This window comes from Protopterus annectens, chromosome 9.part0 (genome assembly GCF_019279795.1).
Source record: "Protopterus annectens isolate FY-2018-M chromosome 9.part0, PAN1.0, whole genome shotgun sequence".
Taxonomy (NCBI): domain Eukaryota; kingdom Metazoa; phylum Chordata; order Ceratodontiformes; family Protopteridae; genus Protopterus; species Protopterus annectens.
This window is the reverse complement of record NC_056743.1, coordinates 2,992,588-3,006,180: the sequence shown is the minus strand read 5'-3', so window position 1 is coordinate 3,006,180 and position 13,593 is coordinate 2,992,588. Positions and strand designations below refer to the sequence as shown.

Sequence of the window (13,593 nt, the reverse complement as noted above, 5' to 3'; positions counted from 1 at the left end):
GTGTTTTTTCACTTACTTTCCTGTCAGGGATTTCCTAAAATTTCAACAAAAAGCTGTTTTAACAGCTATCTCGTGTTTTTGTGTATGAGTGCATATTTTTTGTAAAATATTTGTGTGGTGATTGCGTTTTTTTCTGACTAGAGGTCCCCTTTGAGTTGAAGGGCCTTCCCCTGTCAGTCAGTTGTCATTCAAGTCCCGTTTTACTTTAGGGGTTCTTGAATCCTTTTAGTTATTTTTTCTATTGTGACAGTCTTTGTTTAAAAAAAAAAAAAAAAAAAAGAATTATTTCTGTGATAGTTAGTGTGTTTTGTTTTTTGCTTGTTTCACTAAATTGGTTGCCATAATGTCACAGGCTCCTAGGCCTTCAGGATTTAAAAAGTGCACTAAGTGCAGTTTCAAGATGTCAATAACAGATGACCATTCTCTCTGTGTGTACTGTTTGGGCGCCAAACATTTGCAGGAGTCCTGTAGCGTGTGCCACGCGTTTTCCTCGAGGGTCCTCCAAGAGAGGAAAAATAAACTTATTTTAAAAGGCCTTATTAAACCCTCATTTGAAGAGGCATTAGCTTCCTCTCCTTCTCCTGCTAAGAAGAAAAGGGTGTCGGCTCCGACCAGCCCGTCGGAACCGACCACCAAAAGACATAGGCAGGCTTCTCCTTTGGCTCCACGGACTTCGGAGCCAAGGGCAGAACGGTCTGCCTCGATGCCTCCAGCCTCGACTCCTCTGGGTTCGGAGCCGACGGCTGGGGCCTCGAGAGGCGGGTCACCTTCATCGGCTCCACTGATCTCGGAGCCGATGAAGGTTGTCCGCTCAGACACTTCCTCCTCGGCGCCGAAGCCCTCTTCGGCACCGATGGAAATTGGTTTGGACACTCCTTCGGCGCCGATAATTATCGAGTCGATTCGAGCCGGTCCCTAGTCCCTTGGAGCCGTTGGAGAGGCCTACTCGGACCCGTTCGGTCTCTTCCAGGTCATCAAGGATGTCAGATTCGGACATAGACAGGGTACTCCAAAGACTTTTCCAGTCCCCAGTCTTTCAGAAATTAGTTTGGCTCCAACCCAATTGGCTTCGGGCCGATAGCCCATTCCATTGCCATTCCTCCTCCGACCGCTTGCTTCGGCCGGAGCAGGTGCTGATGGAGCCAGTGGAGATCCTAGGGTCGGCTCCGACCCTTACTCCAACCCGGCCTTGGTCGGAGTTTAGCACACGGACTTCTTCGGCCGGGCCGGGTGACGTTTGGGACCAATGCAGTCGGTTCCAAGCCTCCCTCGGTGCTTGACGCGGGACTTCCGTCTGCTATCATGGCTCGGCGACTGGACCCTCCCAGGATTCTGGGGTCCGGCCTTCAGAGCTATGAGGAGTGCCTTGGCCAAATCTTCTTTGGCCATCTCTACAGCTTTACCGGCACCTTCCCTGGGCTTGGAGACTGGGTCTTTGGCAGTTCCCTGTCTCTAGACAGCGGAGCCCAGGCCTGAGGTTACCCCACTGGGGTTCCCCTCCTCCTGAGGGTCTTTCGAGTTGTCTTGGAGGAGCCCCAAGGAAGAGATCGTGCAAGAGGAAGCACGTAGACTCCCCCGATGAGTCTCTTACATCGGACACTGATCTTGATGATGCGGAGGGGTCCCCAAAGTCGTCCTCGGATGATGTCTCATTTGCAGACATTCTAGAGATCCTCAAGCAGGCGGCTGGAATTCCAAACCCCCCTCCGCTGATGAGACGGTGTTCCTCAAGGCCTTCGGGGCTCAGCCCTCCGCCTCCTGGGTGTCTCCGCCCTTCGACGAACTCCTAGATTTGGTTTGTCGGAGGGCGTGGGAACATCCAGATACTGTGGAACCAGTGCCTTCTCACCCTAACAAATTTTTGTCTGCCCCACCCGAGAAGGAGTTCTTAACGAAAGGTGTGGCTGTAGATGCCATGGTGGTGGCATCTGCTACCCAGCAGGACATGGCAGAGGCTTCAACGTCCGTCCATCCTTCTAATAAGGAGTCTAGGAGCATGGACCGGTACGGGAAGCGCACCCTAACTTCAGCGGCCTTTACTCTGAGGTCCTTGAATTATTTGGCACATTTCACCAGACTACAGAGGGATCTGATCAAGGAGCTCTCAGACTCCTTCTCAGGTAACCTACCTGAGCAGCTAGCCCAGTCGGTTAGCTCTCAGTTGGCTACCCTTACCTCGATTTCTAACTCGTCCATGCGGCTCATTTCATATGCGGCCGAAGGGGTGGGCAGAGCGGCAGGCACAGGCGTGGCTCTACGAAGACAAGCCTGGCTCCGTTTGTGTCATTTCGCGGAGGCCTTCAAGTCTTCCTTTGCCGACGCTCCCTTTGATGGGTCCTCTTTGTTTGGACCCAAGGTAAAAGACACTCTTACCCGCTGTGAGCAGGAGGGAAAGGCTTTATCTGCCGTAGGAGCACGATTTTCCACTCCTTTCGGCCTTATCCCAAGGCTAAAAGAGGAGGGAAGATGTGGTTCCGCAAGTCACAGAAATTCTTTCCTCAACAGCAGGAAGATTCCCCTTCCAGAGGCAGAGGAGGGGGAAATTTTTCTGGGAGCCGTCCCAGAGGCGGCAGAGGCCCCCGCAACACTGGAGACCGCGAGTCCTTTCGTGGCTCTTCAGCCTCCCACACTCCATGAGGGATTGCCCAGCTGTGCTGCTCGAGCCAGTCGGGTGCCGTTTTTCCAAGCACCTAAAAGCCTGGGAGTCTATTACTCAGGACAGCTGGGTGCTTCGGATTATTGCCGGAGGTTACACCATTCCCTTCACACGCCCACCCCCACCGTCCAAACAAATCCCGGACCCACCACCCAGTCAAAGGGAAATTGCAGCCGTAGAAGCTTCAAAGCTGCTAGAAAAAGGAGTCATCCAACCGGTCCCCACAGACCAGATTGGATCCGAAATTACTCAAGGTTCTTTTTAGTGCCAAAAAAGACAGGGGACCTGAGACCCATTTTGGATCTCAGCAAACTAAACCAGTCCGTCATGAAGTCCAAATTCCGAATGGTCACTTTACAATCCATTCTCCCATTGTTGGAGAAAGATGTTTGGATGTGCTCCATAGATCTCAAGGACGCCTATTATCACATACCGATACATCAGGCGTCCAGGAGGTATCTGCGCTTCAGCCTGGGAGACAGTCATTTCCAATTTTGTGCACTGCCCTTTGGTCACACCACAGCCCCCAGGGTGTTCACCAAGTGTTTAGCAGTAGTGACTGCTCACCTGAGGAGTCTCGGATTCCAAGTGTTTCCCTATCTGGACGACTGGCTCCTGACTGCCACCACCAGGCATCTACTACTAGAGAACCTACAAGCCACCATCTCCCTGGGTGCTTCCCTGGGAATTACATTCAACTGGTCAAAGTCTGTCTTGCTGCCTTCTCGGTGCATAAGATTCATAGGAGCAGAGATAGACTCAAAATTAATGCGAATCTTCCTTCCTACCGAAAGGATACAAACATTACAAGATCAAGTCCGAGCCCTGCTTCTAAGATCCAAAGCCCCAGCCAGGATGGTCCTGCAACTTTTAGGTTCAATGTCTGCCACGGTTCTCCTAGTTCCTCTGGCAAGGTTGCACATGAGTATTCTCCAGTGGCTATTATCGACACAATGGTCTTTTCAGGATCTCCCCCTCAATCATCACATACTGATAACAGAAACGTGCAAACGGGACCTCCGCTGGTGGCTTCTGCCATCCAATCTGAATCAGGGAAGACCTTTGTTATACCCTCCGGCGGCCACCTTGACAACGGATGCCTCCCAGACGGGGTGGGGGGGGCATTGTCTGGGCAGGTCAGTTCAGGGTTCTTGGCTTCCAAACGAAACATTTCTCCATATCAATGTGTTGGAAATGAGGGCTGTACTTCTGTCCCTACAAGCCCTCCACAAGTTTCTCCCTCAAGGCATTATCGCCATCCACACAGACAACATGTCGGTGGTCTGGTATCTAAACAAACAGGGAGGGACCAGATCTTACCCCCTTTGCAGAGAGGCCATGAGGGTGTGGGAATGGGCAGTGGCTACCAAGCACTTCCTGGTAGTGACCCACATTCCAGGCAAATCCAATGTATTAGCAGACAGACTGAGCAGGACTATTCTTTCTCCTCACGAGTGGTCTCTGAACGAAACAGTAGCAGCTCAGATTTTCAAAAGGTGGGGGATTCCGTGCTGCGACCTGTTTGCAACACCACGAAACACGAAGTGCAAAAGGTTCTTTTCCGTGACCCCTCGTCAAGGGGAGACAGCTACGGATGCTCTAGTCCAACCTTGGCCAACAGGACTGCTTTATGCTTTCCCTCCGATTCCACTCCTCCCCAAAGTCATCCAGAAAGCTTCCCAATTGGGGTCCACAATGATTCTAATTGCTCCGTACTGGCCTCGTCAGGTATGGTTCCCCTACCTACAGAAATATACCCTGGACGGTCCTTGGTTCTTGGATCTAATTCCGGACCTTCTGGTTCATCAGTCGGGACAACAGCACCAGTCCCTTCACACTTTGAAATTAACAGCTTGGCTCCTCCTCTTCCGACTATAGTCAGAAATCACACCTTGGACCCGGAAGTTATTCACATTTTATCTTCAGCCCACAAACCCACCACTAAGAAATTGTATCACAGTAAGTGGAAGAGGTTTGCTATCTGGGCTCAACTCAGAGGCTTAGACCCTATTACTGCCCCGATACCAGAGGTCTTGAAATTGTTAACATCCTTGTTTAATCAAGGATCTTCAGTCTCTACTATTAAAGTCCAACTAGCAGCTATCTCCAAATTTCACGATTCCATAGACCCACCTTTGATGAGCAGCAGATTATGTAAAACTTTCATGAAAGGTGCTGTGCTTTTAAGACCCCCAGTTTTTCATCCTGCGCCTCCGTGGGATCTTGATTTGGTACTTGTGCCTTAACATCTTCCCCTTTGAACCGGCTGCTACATGTGATTTGAAATATCTGTCTTGGAAAACTGCCTTCTTAATTGCAATTACCTCTGCAAGAAGAGTTTCAGAACTTCAAGCCCTATCTATCAAACCACTGTACTTGATTTTTCACAAGGATAGAGTATCACTTAGGCCTAATCCATCTTTTGTCCCAAAAGTTTGTTCCAATCTCTGTCTCCAACAGTCTTTAGAGCTACCAGTTTTCTTTCCAAAATTTTCAAACAAAGCGGAATATACCTTCCATACATTGGATGTTCACAGGCAATTGTGCTTCTATCTAGATAGGACTCAACAAATTCGAAAAACAGATCAATTGTTTGTGTCCTTTTCAGATAATAAACTGGGTAAAACCATCACTAAAGCTACCATTGCCAAATGGATCAGAGATTGCATAACTCAGGCTTACTCCTCTTCAAATAAACAACTTACAACTTCTGTCAAAGCTCACTCTACTAGGGCTATGGCTACCTCTATTGCATTCCATTCCAAGCTCGCTATTTCTGAGATTTGTGCTGCGGCTACTTGGTCCAACCCGCACACTTTCATCTCCCACTATAAATTGGATGTGGCATCTAAAGGACGAGCATCATTTGGTTCCACGGTACTCAGGAGTGTTTTCCAGTGAGCCACCCAGGATTTAGGTGCTAGGGACGCTGTCCCATCAGTCAGAATGTAGGCGAGATAGGATCACATAACATCTTTTAGTTATGTACTCACCATAACTTCAGATGTTTGGGATCCATCTCTACATTCCTAATACCCACCCTCCTTCCCCCTGCCTTGGAGATCAGAAGAGATTGAACGGTTTGAGTTCTACTGTTTTATCTTGTATCATCTGTCAATGTTATATAAGCAGTGCATGCGTGTGTGCATGTATGCGGACAAACTAGATCTGGGGGACTGGTAGTGGTGCATCCTGGGATATAGTAAGCTCAGCCAATAAGAGACTTCGTTCTTTGGCATAAGCGTGCCGAGTCGGAGCCGAGGGTCGGCTCCGAACCCATCAGTCAGAATGTAGGCGAGATGGATCCCAAACATCTGAAGTTATGGTGAGTACATAACTAAAAGTTATTGGCAACCTGAACATAATTCTTTGTAGTGCACGGAGATTTAGCTGCTTCATGTGCTACAAATTAGTCAAAAGTCGTGCATTTAAAAAATGCTGTGTGTTGCGTTGGCTTTAAAGCTGGTAAAGCAGAGAGGACGTGGTTGACATCCTTACCTTTTCTCTGCCTTGGGGAAGCTGATTATTTTAAAATTCTTTGTGTAATTTAGCAGACAGCAGGTAAAAACGGCAGTTGAAATAAAGCCGATGTTCTTCATCTCACATTGCTGCAGTCCTTACTTATGGGTAGTCTGCTGTCCTCGGTCGGCCCGAATACCAAAGTATTAGGCTGACGTCGGTCATGGGCGCCTAGATCTGACATCAGAGCGTCAGGGTATAAAGGCGCATGACCGACGTCATATCCTCAGTCTTTTTTGCCGCATGGTCTGATGCAGAAGCAGCGTTGCAAGTGCCGTTCGGGGTTCTGAAATTTTTCGTTTTCGGAGTTTCAGACCGATACCAAGTTGGGCTAAGTACCCCGTTGGGGAATATTTTTGTTTTTTCTTGCCTCAGTTACTTACCGGATGTCAGAAAAAGTGAATAATTGTATTTCTTGTGGGAAACAGATACCGCATAGGGATTACCACGCTTTGTATTCCTTGTTTGGGACCGAGCACGCGTAGTTGGGTGTCGGTTTTGTGCTAGGTTTAATAAGCGCACTATAAACGGAGGTTAGATTGCGCTAGGTTAGTCTTTGGCAAGAGGTGTAATTATAATATGCCGCCGGATGTTCCGGCCTGCTTCTACTAAGAAGCGCAAAGACAAATCTTTAAAGCCTAGGCAGGATGATTCGTCCATTACGGACGCCGGATCTTTGGAAGCTACAGCTGAACAGGTGGATCCGGCTGAAGTTTCTGTTGAGTCCCAGGGGGAATCTTTGATTTTACATGATGTGGCATCTCAGGAGACAGGTCAGGCTGAAGGGGCCTCTCAGGTTACTATTCTCCCTTCATTGCCTAAGGTGGTTAGGCCTTCTGTTACTGTTTCTAAGGCTCCTTCTAAGGGCAGGTCTGTTTTGCCTTCCTCTGGTGTCAGTTCTGGTTCTTCAGGGTCTGTGCCTAAAAAGCACATGCTTAAAATGGCAGAGGATTTGATTACTTTAATTAGAGGTTCTATGCCCCCTCCTGATAAGAGGCCCAGGATGGAGCCAGAGTTGGAAAGTTTGGAGCAGGCCTCAGATGATTCAGAGTCTTCTGCTGAAGACATTCAAGATTTTCCTCCTTATTCTGATTCTGATGCAGAGGATTCCACTCCTTCTGCTTCTCCTCCAGAGGATTTTTCATTTTCAGAAACTCTGCATTCCATGAGGGAGCATTTTAAGTGGGAAGGACAGGATTACTCTGATTCACGGAAGAGACTTAGGGAGTTCTTGTTTTTACCTCAACATAGACCCTTAGCTATACCTCCGGTTTTGGATGTTGTTTCAGATGTTTTCTCGGAAGCTTCCCTTAATCCAGATTCTGTGCCTCCTGCTCCAGTTAAACCGGACAGGTATTACAGGGTGCCTGAGGCTCATAAATATCTTTATAAGAGTCCTAGGGCGGACCCAGAAACTATTAGTCAGGGGCCTAATGGTGTTAGAGCCTCTGTTGTTAAGAATCCGGTTCCTCTGGATAAGGAAGCTAGAGCTTTGGATAGATGGGGTAAGAAGGTGTATACCTCTTCTACTTTAGCAATGAGAGCTTTGAACTGCCAGTTTCATATGTTGAAGTATCAGAATTTCCTCCTTTCTCAGCTAAGATCTAAAGTGGATGCTTTGGCAGAGGGCATAGAGTGTAAAGAATTGCAGGATTTAGTGCATGTTTCTGAACAGGTGGGAAAGCACTCTTTGCAATGTGGTTTTGATGCTTTACAGGCTTCTTCTAGGGTGGCTGCCACTGGTTCAGTTATTCGTAGGCACGCCTGGCTTAAGGATCAGAATTTGTCTGAGCATGTTAAGTCTAGAATTCTGGATGCCTTTACAGTCTGAAGTTTTGTTTGGTCCTCCTGTGGAGTCAGTCTTAAAGAAAATGGAAGACAAGGCTAAGTCTATGCAGACTGTTAAAGATTTTTGCAGGTACAACCTCCAAAGTTTAGTAGAAATTGGCCTACTAAGGGGTGGACGTACCCTTCTTCTGATTCTCAGTCTAGGGGTAGATCTAGGCGTGGTAGGGGCAGAGCTCAGAGTACCTTCAGGCCGAGACAATGGAGTTCGCCTGCTCAATCTGCTGGTGAGGGCAGGGGCCAGTCCTTTCGTAAACAGGCCCAATGACCTGCATTTTCAGCTGCCAGATTCTTCTTGCCTGGCAGCTCCTTTGGGAGGAAAGTTGGCTCTTTTCAAGCAAAATTGGCATTTAGTCACCCAGGACAAATGGGTATTGGACATTATAAACCGAGGTTACAAGTTCTATTTCCATACCATGCCTCCTTTCAAGGGCATGCCAGATGTCCCTCCTCAGCAAAGGATAGAGGCTCACAAACAAATTTCTTTACTTCTTCAAATAGGAGCTATACAGCCAGTTCCTCTGTCAGAAGTGGGCCTAGGATTTTATTCTCGCCTGTTTCTAGTTCCAAAGAAAGGGAACACGTGGAGACCAATTTTGGATTTATCTATCCTCAACACTTACCTGGACATTCCAAAGTTCAAGATGCTGACTTTACAACAACTTTTACCTCTGTTGGGAAAGGATCACTGGATGGTTACTCTGGATCTCAAAGAGGCTTACCTTCATGTTCCTATCAGGCCCAGTTGCAGGAGGTACCTGCGTTTTCGGCTGGAAATTTACATTATCAGTTCTCTGCATTGCCCTTTGGCTTATCTACTGCCCAGAGTGTTCACAAAGGTTCTGGCTCCAGTGATAGCCTTTTTCAGACTAAGAGGAATACAGATTTATCCTTATTTGGACGATTGCCTGATTATTGCACAAGAAAAGGACGAACTTCTTCATCATCTACAGTATGTGGTGGCAGTGTTAAGATGCCTAGGGTATTCTGTGAACGAAACAAAGTCCAGTCTAGTACCCTCTCAGGACATGTGCTTTCTGGGTGTGAGACTGAATACAGCTTCCCAGATGGCTTTTTGACCCCGGACAAACAAAGAAGCCTTTCTCTTTATTTCCATCAAATGTCTCTACGGTCCAGGCTGACTGCAAGGACAGTCCTTCAAGCCTTGGGGTTCATGGCATCTTGTATTCTAGTGCTTCCCAATGCCAAATTGCATATGAGGAAGCTTCAATGGTATCTCAAAAATGTATGGACACAGCACTGCCAAGATCTAGACACTGTCATTCAAATAATACCTTGCATTCAGAAGGAGTTTTGTGGTGGGCTCAGGAATGTCACCTAAACAAGGGACTCTCTGTGACCCGGCCAGAGGCGAGTCAGATTCTAACGACAGATGCCTCGGACAAGGCTTGGGGAGCACACCTCAATGGAAAATGGGTGCAAGACACGTGGCCTGTCAAACTCCAACATTTGCATATCAACTTGAAGGAAATGTTAGCAGTCCAGTTTGCATTGATGGCTTTCAAAGATTTACTTCACCCAGGGCAGGTGTTGATTCAAACAGACAACACTACTGTCATGTGGTACATCAACAAGCAAGGGGAACCCATTCTTACCCTCTTTGCAGGCAAGCGATGATTTTGTGGGAAACTGCTCTCAATCTACACCTCAATCTTCAGGCAAGGTTTCTACCAGGAGCACAGAACTCCTTAGCAGATGTGTTGAGCAGACAAATAGTGGATCCTCACGAGTGGAAATTGGATCCTCATGTATTTCAAAAGTTGACAGTGTTGTGGGGAACTCCAGACATAGATCTGTTCGCTTCCCATCTAAATTGCCAGTTGCCAAAGTTTTGCACAAAAATGTTTCATCACACAGCTTGGAAGGTGGACGCTCTATCATTCAGTTGGAACAATCTGCATGTATATGCCTTTCCACCTCTGCCTCTTCTTCCCAAGGTACTTTTGAAGGCCAGACAAGACAAGCCAACCATGATTTTGATAGCACCGGATTGGCCTCGACAACACTGGTACCCACTACTGAGGAGTCTAGTACGAGAACCTCCATGGCCTCTGCCTTTGATTCCGCACCTTTTGTCACAGGAGGACAATCACTTCCTCAATGTCAAGATTCAGTCTCTGCATCTAACAGCCTGGCATATTCTGTTTTAGACTCTGGAGGGTCTCAGCTTCCACAACAAGTTTTGAATGTTATTTTGGAGGCCAGGAGGCCTAGTACCAGGAAAGTTTACGCTGATAAATGGAGGAGATTTTTATTTGGAGCAAAGGAAAGGACTTTGATGTCTCCAAACCTGATTTAAGTGTTGCTCTTCAATATCTTACTGAGTTATTGGACAAGGGTTTGTCTTTCTCCTCGATAAAGGTCCATGCTGCAGCCATTTCTGCTCACTATGATTGTGACCCTCCTTTATTCTCTCATCCTTTGTTTAAGCAATTTCTTAGAGGGGCAAAGAATATAAGACCCCACGTAGAGCTCCTACTCCTGCTTGGGATCTCAATTTTGTGTTGGAAAAACTTACTCTACAACCTTTTGAGCCTGCAGCTACTGCCGAGTTAAAGTATTTGTCATGGAAAACTGCTTTTTTGTTGGCCATTACCTCTGCAAGAAGGGTTTCTGAATTACAGGCCCTCATGGCAGTGGAGCCTTTCCTGATTTTTCATAAGGATAGGGTATCTTTGCGTACTAATCCTTCCTTTATGCCTAAAGTGGTTTCTAGTGTGGCCTTAAACCAAACTATTCATTTGCCTACTTTTTATGCAAACCCCCAAAATAAAGGGGAGAAAATTTTACATACTTTGGATATTCACAGACAGTTGCGTTATTATTTGAGCAGAACCAAGGAGTTCAGACAGTCTCAGCAGTTGTTTGTTTCTTTTGCTTTGGGTTCACAGGGTAAACCTGTTACAAAACAAACTATTTCTAAATGGATTGGGTTTTGTATTTCTTTCTGTTATTCCCATCATGGTAAGGAGATTCCTGCTGGAATCAGGCCTCATTCCACTAGGGCTACTGCTACTTCTACTGCCTTTCTAAGGGGGGTAGCTACAAAAGACATTTTGGAGGCAGCTACCTGAAGTTCAGTGCATACTTTTTCTAAACATTACCACCTTCCTCTTTATTCTAAGTCTAGGGCTGGATTTGCCACTGCAATTTTACAGGGCATTTTAGCAGCCCCTAATGCTCTATGATTTTTACCAACCTCCCTTTCCCGTTGCTTTGGGATTCTACCCATAAGTAAGGACTGCAGCAATGTGAGATGAAGAACATAGTACAGTTTTGTACCTACCATAAATGTAGATGTTCGAAGATCCACATTGCTGCAGTCCAATTTTCCCTCCCTCCTTCCCCACTGTATTTTGACATGGTGCTATGCTTTAGGTGATGGTTGTTGTTGGGCTTGTTTTTGGGAGGTATTCTGTTTTTGGCTGTGGCCTTTCTTGTTTGGCCTTCTGACATCTGGGGCAAGAAAAGACTGAGGATATGACGTCGGTCATGCGCCTTTATACCCTGACGCTCTCATGTCAGATCTAGGCGCCCATGACCGACGTCAGCCTAATACTTTGGTATTCGGGCCGACCGAGGACAGCAGACTACCCATAAGTAAGGACTGCAGCAATGTGGATCTTCGAACATCTACATTTATGGTAGGTACAAAACTGTACTTTTCTTACCTGCTGCTGCTGATCAGCAGTGCCTGCTTTTGTGTGCACCTGACCTTGTAAAGCCATTTCTTACCTGCTGATCAGCAGTGCCTGCTTTTGTGTGCACCTGACCTTATAAAGCAGTTTACCTGCTGATCAGCAGTGCCTGCTTTTGTGTGCACCTGACCTTATAAAGCCGTTTCTTACCTGCTGATCAGCAGTGCCTGCTTTTGTGTGCACCTGACCTTATAAAGCCGTTTCTTACCTGCTGATCAGCAGTGTCTGCTTTTGTGTGCACCTGACCTTATAAAGCCGTTTCTTACCTGCTGATCAGCAGTGTCTGCTTTTGTGTGCACCTGACCTTGTAAAGCCATTTCTTACCTGCTGATCAGCAGTGTCTGCTTTTGTGTGCACCTGACCTTATAAAGCCGTTTCTTACCTGCTGATCAGCAGTGTCTGCTTTTGTGTGGACCTGACCTTAACAGAGTGTAGGAAATTTTAAGCACCCCTCTAAGTGTTAAGGTCAGTTCTCTGACTGTAGTAGTGCTGAAGCAGGTTGTAATTTCGCTGTTTTTAGAATCATCAGTCTGCATGTACTATACAGAGGGTAATGATTGGGTCACTGATCATAACCTATTATATGTTTGAGATGAAGATGCCAAGAACACATAATAAAGAGTTATGATCAGACACCGTGTTGTAATTATTTGCAGTGCGTGGCGCTTTATCTGCTCCATGTACTGGTACTTACAGGAAAAAAAAAACGCTAAGTGTTGTGATAGCTTTCAAAGCTATAAAGCACTTTGGGCGCTGTTAGAAAGGCAGTGTAATGTTCTCCGTTACTCATGGCTGTCAGTGGTCCAGATTTTTTCCTCATTTGTTTGGTCTTTTCCTCCTCAAGTCCATTTTTGACAAATCGCGGATTAAAGCTACTGAATAGTGACGTGTTTGAGTTTGTACCTTTTTAGGGGTAAAAGAGAATAAACTTCTAACACATGCAGTTATTCTAGCTACTTTCTAAGTTTGTGCAGGAAGGGACATGTTATCCATTTGGACAGCAGTACTGCTGTCATTTACTGGTCGGTATTGATAGATTTGACTGCCTAGCAGTAAGACCCAACCTTAAAACCCCCCTGCTAAACAGTTAAGGTCGGGTCTCAAGCCACTTTAACTTTTAACTGATTTGTCTTTTTTCTGAATTTTGGAGTGTAGTCATCACTTTCCATGCACTATATAGCTATAATAATTATTTATAAATTATTATTTATGTATCTTTATTTGGAGCTTTTCTCCTTAGGACTCTGCAAAAAAAAGGGTTTCTTACCACTTACACTTTCTTTGTAAAGAAGTGCAAGCAAGTAAATAAACAATCCAAATAAGTAAATGGATAAGGAATTTGCTTGGCATTTGAAGGAGACGGTGTTCAGGTAGAGAAACAGAAAAGATAAGGAAGGTATTTGAAGGGAGGTAAAATATTAAATGTGATTAATTGGCATGTTGTACCTTCCTCCTGTGAAACACAAGTCCCCTTAGTGTGACCTTACCTCCACGGACTAGTTGTACCTTCCTCCTATGAAACACAAGTCCCCTTAGTGTGACCTTACCTCCACGGACTAGTTGTACCTTCCTCCTATGAAACACAAGTCCCTTTAGTGTGACCTTACCTCCACGGACTAGTTGTACCTTCCTCCTATGAAACACAAGTCCCCTTAGTGTGATCTTACCTCTACGGACTAGCATCCATATTGTAAGTCATGCAAAAAGTGCTGATAGTGTTGCGATTTACTGATGGCACTTCTCTACCATAATGCACTCTTGGTTTCTCAGACGGTTACCTATAGATAGATAGATATATATATATATTTTTTTTTAAGTCTGTGTAAAAAAAAAAAAAAAAGATTTGTTTTCTTT

General features: G+C 46.1%; 1 protein-coding gene across 1 annotated transcript in view; it reads left to right on the top strand.

Moving 5' to 3' along the window:
• Positions 1–13,593, top strand: part of PPFIA1 (PTPRF interacting protein alpha 1) — a 2,891,353-nt gene that overhangs the window by 129,741 nt on the left and 2,748,019 nt on the right. The window lies entirely within an intron of this gene.